Source organism: Coptis chinensis, chromosome 9 (genome assembly GCF_015680905.1).
Source record: "Coptis chinensis isolate HL-2020 chromosome 9, ASM1568090v1, whole genome shotgun sequence".
NCBI classification, from domain to species: domain Eukaryota; kingdom Viridiplantae; phylum Streptophyta; class Magnoliopsida; order Ranunculales; family Ranunculaceae; genus Coptis; species Coptis chinensis.
In genome coordinates this window covers 11,221,444-11,228,842 of record NC_141464.1, presented here as the reverse complement: position 1 = coordinate 11,228,842, position 7,399 = coordinate 11,221,444, and the positions used below count along the sequence as shown (strand labels likewise).

At 36.8% G+C, this 7,399-nt stretch overlaps 1 non-coding gene across 1 annotated transcript; it reads left to right on the top strand.

The window, feature by feature from the left end:
- Positions 1-6,371: 6,371 nt before the first annotated feature.
- Positions 6,372-6,477, top strand: LOC147474749 (small nucleolar RNA R71). The gene has a single exon (XR_015209955.1). It is a non-coding gene; the product is annotated as a small nucleolar RNA R71 (small nucleolar RNA).
- Positions 6,478-7,399: the final 922 nt, after the last annotated feature.

Genomic DNA, 7,399 nt, shown 5'->3' with positions numbered 1-7,399 from the left:
CTCAAGGTCATACATTATTTAATATCTTAGGTTGTGTTATCTCCAATCTGAAATGAGCTTGCACTTTTCAAGATTAGTATATACTTTTACCTGTAACCGCTTACTGAATCATGAAGACACATTTCCCACAGTTTTTAGCTACTTTTCATGACTGGGTTAAGGTAGATTCTATGTGCCCAACAAACAAAATCATTCGTTCATTAAGGTTTAGGCAATGGAAACGTCTCGCTCAGTACCTGAGGCATGTTCGTTGTTACCCAAAGGATGAAAAAATGACGACACATTTAAACAAATCCGAAGACAAAGAATGGGCAAAAATTTGGCAGACTATTATCTTTTGGCGCGATGCTAAGGAAATACATTTCATTATAGAGGACGCCATACCAACACATCCTGCTGGATGGTAAATTTGAGCATGCCATTGTATATATATCTAACTGTAAATAGTTATATTTCGTGTGCTATTGTCTTTCTTTGTTTCTTTTTGTATAATATATTATGTTCTCCAACCTTTCTGTTCCAGCAATCCAGCCCTAATTTTGCTCACAGTTCTCAGGTAATTTCTTTATTTATCTATTGATACTTCGGGGACTAAGCATCATTCTGTTTGGGGGTGCTTTAAACCTGTAGCAAAAATTAGGCAAATTGTAGCATGTATATAGTTTTTATTTTCTTGTTAATAATTGTACTTAGTGACAAAGTCTTGTTTCCTTTTCAATGATGAAATTATCTAGAAGTCTCACATTTGCATTCGAATTAGGATTCGTTTTTAAGAAACTTAAGATAATACATACGCAATAGTTTTTACATCTTTTCATGAGAATTCATGCACTGAGTATCATTAATTGTACATAGCAGTAAGTTTCTGGAACCCATAGTTAGTCTACTTAAACTATCAATCCTGTGAGAATCTAACCAAAAGCCTTGATATGAGTGATTTGTGAGAAATGACACAGAGGAGTAGTTTTTCGAATAGAGAAAATCACGCGTCTACTTACTTGATCACCACCCGAACCCTAGGCGAGAATTTAGGCCTTCTTTGGATCGACATAGCTAAAAATTCTTACCTATTATAAATTTTACCGCTAGTCACTCCACTGAACCTTTCATCAAACCTTTCACTTTCACCAAAAATTCCTTACCCATCTATTAACCCTAAATAGAAGAACCTACTTAAGTGATGAGTATGAGAAATAGGATGAAATGTAGAAAGGTAAAGAGAAAGACTTGATCCAAATAAAAGTTAGTTACTTGCTTTAGGAAAGGAAAATAGAATTATGTTTCTTAAGCTTCTTGTTTCAAAAAAAAAAATTATATAGAGTGTGAAATAAGTACAAGGCTTAAGAGCAAAGTAGGAAAACTCAGGTAGAAGCAAGAACAGAAAACAAGGATTTCTCGAGTGTAAATATCTTGAAGACCCTATTATCTCATACTTATCATTTGTGATTATCCATTTCCATTTTCTTCTACACTACCACCTAAGCCCCATAATACCTAATAAAGACATCTAGCTCAATTAGGAGTAGGATGGTGTGATAATAAATAGTACATGTGATTGATCGACCTCGGCTCCTCTGATTGTCATTGAGTATGTGAGGAAATGTGTGCCCACTGCACACTGGAGTTAGCAAAACCTAAGTGAAAAAATTATGAGCGAATTTGTGTTTCGACACATACCTGTAAGAACCCATTTAGGTACGCTCTCCAAAGGATCCAGAAACGGCCCTGCTAGTACTTTTCAATGTAAAGCTCACTGTATACATGTTCATATGTAGATATTTTTAATTATTGTATGCATATTAACTTGAGTTTCAAAGGAATTAATCCTCGTTCCCCGCCAAGGAGATGTATAGATGTCTGAGATTAATTTAGGAAACAAGTTTTTGTTACTGAGTCGTTGTAGTATAAATGAAGTTTGTGAGTATCTTCTCTGGAAAACTCTCACGAGGCTATAACTCGTCCACTAGGGAATTCCTAGTGGTTTAAGGCCTTGTTGCATACGGTCAATGCAACCGCGCTCTGCGAAACGAGATTTAGTTTAAGATGCACAGTTTTGGCCACTTATCTGTTTTAATGTCTCTTATTTGCTTGAGGACAAGCAAAGTGCTATTTGGGGAAGATGTGATAAGCACCCAAAACTGTACTATAAACCCCATACAGACATAATATTTCGGTTAATTTTGTGTTTAATAATCATGAAATAATCGCATTTTCGTGTTTTTACAGGTTGGAGCAACTAACGTACAAATAATGACAAAGGCAGCATTTAAACACCGAATAGGGAGTGTACATAAGCTTTCCAATTAAGCCCACCTGAAGCCCAACAAATCCGCACAGAAGCATCAAACTTCCGAAGCTCCTACCTCTTGAACCAGGACTCCGAATGCGACAAGTGAGCTGCTCAGACGATCAGTGCAATGAACTCTACGCATAGGCGGGAAGTTGTGAAATTTCCAAAAGACCGAACCGCCACTAGATTGCACGCGGACCCACTATGCAGGCCCACAAGATTTGATGAGTCATCATACAAGTCAAGACAAAGGTGCAAATAATTGGTTCAAAAGTGACACCTTGCATGTAGTTAATAAAGTTAGATGAGATTAGGGTTAATAGTGGAAAAAAGATAGGTGTCATTTTGTTGTGGATTGTATGGGTAAGAAGGAAGTAAATGTGGTTTGTTGTTTCATGTGGGAGGAAATGAGATTTCTCTCAAATGGAGAAGAAAACAAAACAAGGGGGGATGCACTACATTGATTGCCTTTACTCTTGTTCTATTTAAATTCCAAGTCTTTATCTTTTGGTGGGGAGTTTTTAGTTTTTTTTAGAAAAAGCTTGAAACATTGTTAATGGTGGAAACACTTTCTAGTTTCTAATAAAATTTCCTTTTTTTTACTTAGGTAATCAGTTTGTTTTACATTCTTTCATTTCTTTCTATCTCTTGTTACTTTCTATCTTGTAACTTGAAATCAATCTAAGGATCATGAGTTGAAATCCTCCAAGGTGGAAGATTAATGAAGCTCATGAGAGGATTCATTAAAATTTCTTAGAAATAGATAGAAATAGGATTCACTACCTGGACTTAAGGGCACATATAACACACTATCCCAAAATAGTAGTGTCCGGCCAAACTTGAGACCTGGAAATTTAGAAGGACTCGTGTGCAAGTTATCTCTAATATCTTATTTTCATAGTTAATAGGATTATGTTGTATGAGTCCAGGAGTTGAGATGGGATTTCAGAGATGAAACCCCAGTTCAACTTCTTATGCTAGGGAAATGGATTTAGAGATGAGTCCATTTCACTAGGGATCGATGACTAAGCCGGTTCAGGTTTGATAATGAACCCTAAACAGCTTAGAGAAGGTAGTAATCCGACTTTAAGAGAAGTTTATAAGACCTTGCATGAGTGGAATGATCTTCCACTTTTTCTTTCTCTTTGAATATCTTAGGAAAATCTTAGATTTTTATCGTTATTTGTTGTATTTCGCATGTTTAAGCGTCCGTTAGGATTTAAATAACAAAGCTAAACTTAGCTAGTAATGCAAATAAATCTTACTCACTAGTTTCCGTACTTAGTGTATAAGAAAGAAGAAAGATGTAAGTGGTCCTAGAATTTAGGTTGGTTCGAATCCCTACTCAACTAAACGCAAGAAGTCGTGAGTAAGGACTTGAGTCTACTCTGAATGAAATAAAGATTTCGTATCTTTATATCGAAAAGTGATAGATATCATGGGCTAAATAGGGTTGATGGCATTTGCCTCGCACGTGCCTTTTAAGTGAAAATGAAATTTTGGCCCAAACCCAAATGAAATCAAGAAATTCTGATCTTGTCCTCAGTGTGTTACCAACTTCAAGAGCCGATCCGCGCTTCGTTACTCTTCCGATCTCAACATGTGAGGTACCAAAACGATCAACATTGGAAATGCTACACAAAGATATAAGGTACATTCACATCCAGTAGTGTATGAAAAATAGATGAGGGAAAGAAACAAAATAGAACTGTATGGAAATATGTACAAACAACATAATGAAAAATTTTAATTAATTTTTTTTGGGTTTTAAATAAGTTTTGAAATTTTAAAAAGGTGAGTCGTTTCCAGTCAGATTCCCAAGACTTGAAGTTTTTGAAAACTCGAGTCAATCCCAACTAGATAGGTTGATTACTCTCTTAGACTAAGCTCGATAAGCAGGTGGCTGGCACATGAAAACCTTCTAAACTAAATTTTCATTATGAGGTTGAAGACCGAGACAAGTTGGTGTTTGACAGTTCGAGCACCAGCCTTCTCTCATAGCTCGTCTCTTATGTGCGTATGGACTCTTACCTAAACCAGGAATGATTTTCGGTATATGTGTTCATATCTTCAGCTGCAGTTCTCTATACTAGGAAGTGCTTGCACACGATCATTGAAACTTATCCATCTAGTCTTGCTAGGTGGAGGGTTTTTGTTCGTTACAGAAGACATTTTTGAAAGTTTTTGGAAAGTTTTTAGAAAGAGAGATTGAGAAGGGGAAATATTTTTAGAAGAAAGGTAATTTTTTTTTGAAAATTTGTACAAGTTTGAGTCTTTTAACGTCAGATTCTCGAGACAAATAGAGAGGTGGAGGTAAAAGATAGAATTAAATAGAGAATAGTATCACTTTGGGTTACTCTATTTGTTTAATTCTCGTTTTTGGAGACTTTTTTTTTTTTTTTTTTTTTTTGCCAGTTGGGTTTTCTCAAGCAAAAGATATCTCTAACCATATAGAGGTTTTGACAAGAAGATAAAATTATACGTCAATCCGGTATCATTTTGGTTACTCCAGGGCATATAATTTTCATTTTTATATCCTCTAGTTTTGAAAACTATGAAGAGCTATTTTAAGAAACTCGTACTCAAAAGTTGTGATCCTAGACGCTAATATTTTTTCTAGAAAACAAATCATAACATATAATCTCAGGTAACTTTCGTGTCGGCTCTGTGGCAAACCCAATCTAGACAAACAGAGCTTCAGCTATGCGAGTTGGGGGATTTACTGCGCAAGACATGAAATGTCCTGACCCGGGCGAATAGCTTGGTGATATAAGCGACCCTTAGTAAGCAAAGCTGATCTCAAACGGCCCCTAGATTGCATTGTTCTAGGGGTTGGTCTATGTAAAATTCATTGCCCGTTTTGTTTTTGAAAAAAATCACATAACTATTGATGTATCGAGAATCTAGCATTAACATAACAAAGAAAACAACTGTTTTGAAAAAGAAATATAAAATAAAGAAAATGAAAATTGTATACTCGCTCCACAGGTTCACACTTACTCAAAAGACGAGTAAAAAGTGTTTTACAAAGAATATGTGAGATATACGTGGACTAATTAAGGCTCCGACACTTACAACCACACACTCCAAATAGAGGGTCCGGTTACCTTATTGATGTATTCCCTTAAAGCAAAAGATGGAATGGAATGGGGAAGGAATACATCGGAAAAGAGGATTTAATCCTCATAGATGGGATGATCATGAAAGAAGTTTTTGCACTCCAGCTTTGTTCGCGTCACTTGTTGCTTCAAAGGCTGTGTTTGTTGGTTTATGGTTTGGAATAGCTTGTTCTGAGAACACACCTTTTCTGGGTTTTATCTTAGGGTAACAAGTTTAGAGATTGTTGCATGGATGCTAGGATTTGGGTTTGTTGTTGCATGATAGATAGCATTATTTTGGTGGGCTTATCTGGTTAGACACAAGTTGATGGTGTAATGGGAACTAGGTCTCTTTGGTTGTTGATAGATGGGTTTTGGTAGTTCTAGTTAAAATAGGATGAAACCAATGGTCCGTTCTGATTGTTATAGGTACCTTGTCCTTGTCCTTGTCTGAATGTATTTTGTGGTTTGTTGAAACCTGGAGGTGGTTGGCTTTGTGGAATGTTCGTCCATGCGAAGTTTAGATGTTGTCTCCATGATACATTTGGTACATTGAAAGCACATACTTCTTCTGGTGGAAGCGATGATAGGTTTGTGATTAAGGGACAGATGGCATATATATGATTTAAGCTTAGATAGAAATTGCATGGTGAGGTATTTATGTTCATGACAGGATTAGGGGTTTGGTCTTTTTGTTTGGTTGTGAGGGCATCTATCTTTCTTGTGAGGGTTTCGATTAAAGTTTTGATTTCTGGATCGGATTTCTCCACGGAAATACTAATAGCATTTGATGTATTGGGTTGGGCTTTTTTGGAATTATTTATGTTGCCCCAATGGGTACTCTTTTCAGCTTGGTTTTCAAGAAATGTTAAAGCTTCGGTTGCACCTCTATCTAAAAAATTACCATTACTCATGATGTCGAAGGTTACTTTGTGTTCTTTGAGAAAACCTTTGAATAAAATTGGACAAGAGTGGATTTTTCTAGTTTATGGTGAGGACATGAATGGAGTAGGTCAGAGAAACTATCCCATGCTTCGGAAAATGTCTCACTTGGACTCTGTCTGAATAACTACATCTTACTTCTTATCTCTTCTATTTTCTTCGGCGGAAAGTACTTCTTCATGAAGGAGAACACAACCTTTTCCCATGTATCGAAACAATCGGGCTTCTGAGAAAGAAGCCATGCATGACTCTTACCAGCTAGAGTTAAAGGAAACACTCGTAGCTTAACCTAATCGTCGGTGACGCCCGGACGGTGGAAAGTATTGTATACTTCATGTATCCAATGTAGATGCTTGTATGGTAATTCGTGTTCTAACCCATAAAAGATGGGTAGAAGATTGAACACGTTCGGTGAAATGTGAAAGTCGCTCGTGAGCAGTGTGAGTTGTATACAAGATGGAGGCCCATCTTGTAACGGTGTGTAGAAGTTTTTTTTTTTTTGAAATGGCTAGGGGTTAAGGAGACCCCAACCTTTTATTAATCAAGAGCGCAAGTACATTTTTCCTTCTTTATCCCTTTTAACCAATTCATACATTTTTTGGTCCATTGGAGGGATATGATACAAAATTTCATTACATGAGGACTTGCTCAGCTTGGATAGATAGTCAGCCACTTGATTTCCTTCTCTAAAAACATGTTTAAAAAAAATCGTCAAACTTCGAGATATCAGCCCATATCTGTGCTACTAGATTCCTGCAATACCATGGCGATACTTCTTCCTTCCTGATTATTTGGATCGCTCGCATAGAATCTGATTGAACTTGGAGTCTATTTATGTTCATATCTATCGCTCCTTCAAGCCCTTTTTGTACCGCAAGCAGTTCCTGATATAACACCGATATTCTTTTGGAGCGTCCACTATACGCCAGTATAACATCTCCATTGCAGTCTCGTAGAGCTCCTCCAAACCCGGTGCTTCCACCTTGAAGAGATCCGTCAGAGTTAAGAGTGGGAGCTATGTCTGACTTCTCCCATCACACCCATTTTGCTTCATTGTTTTTGAACTTAG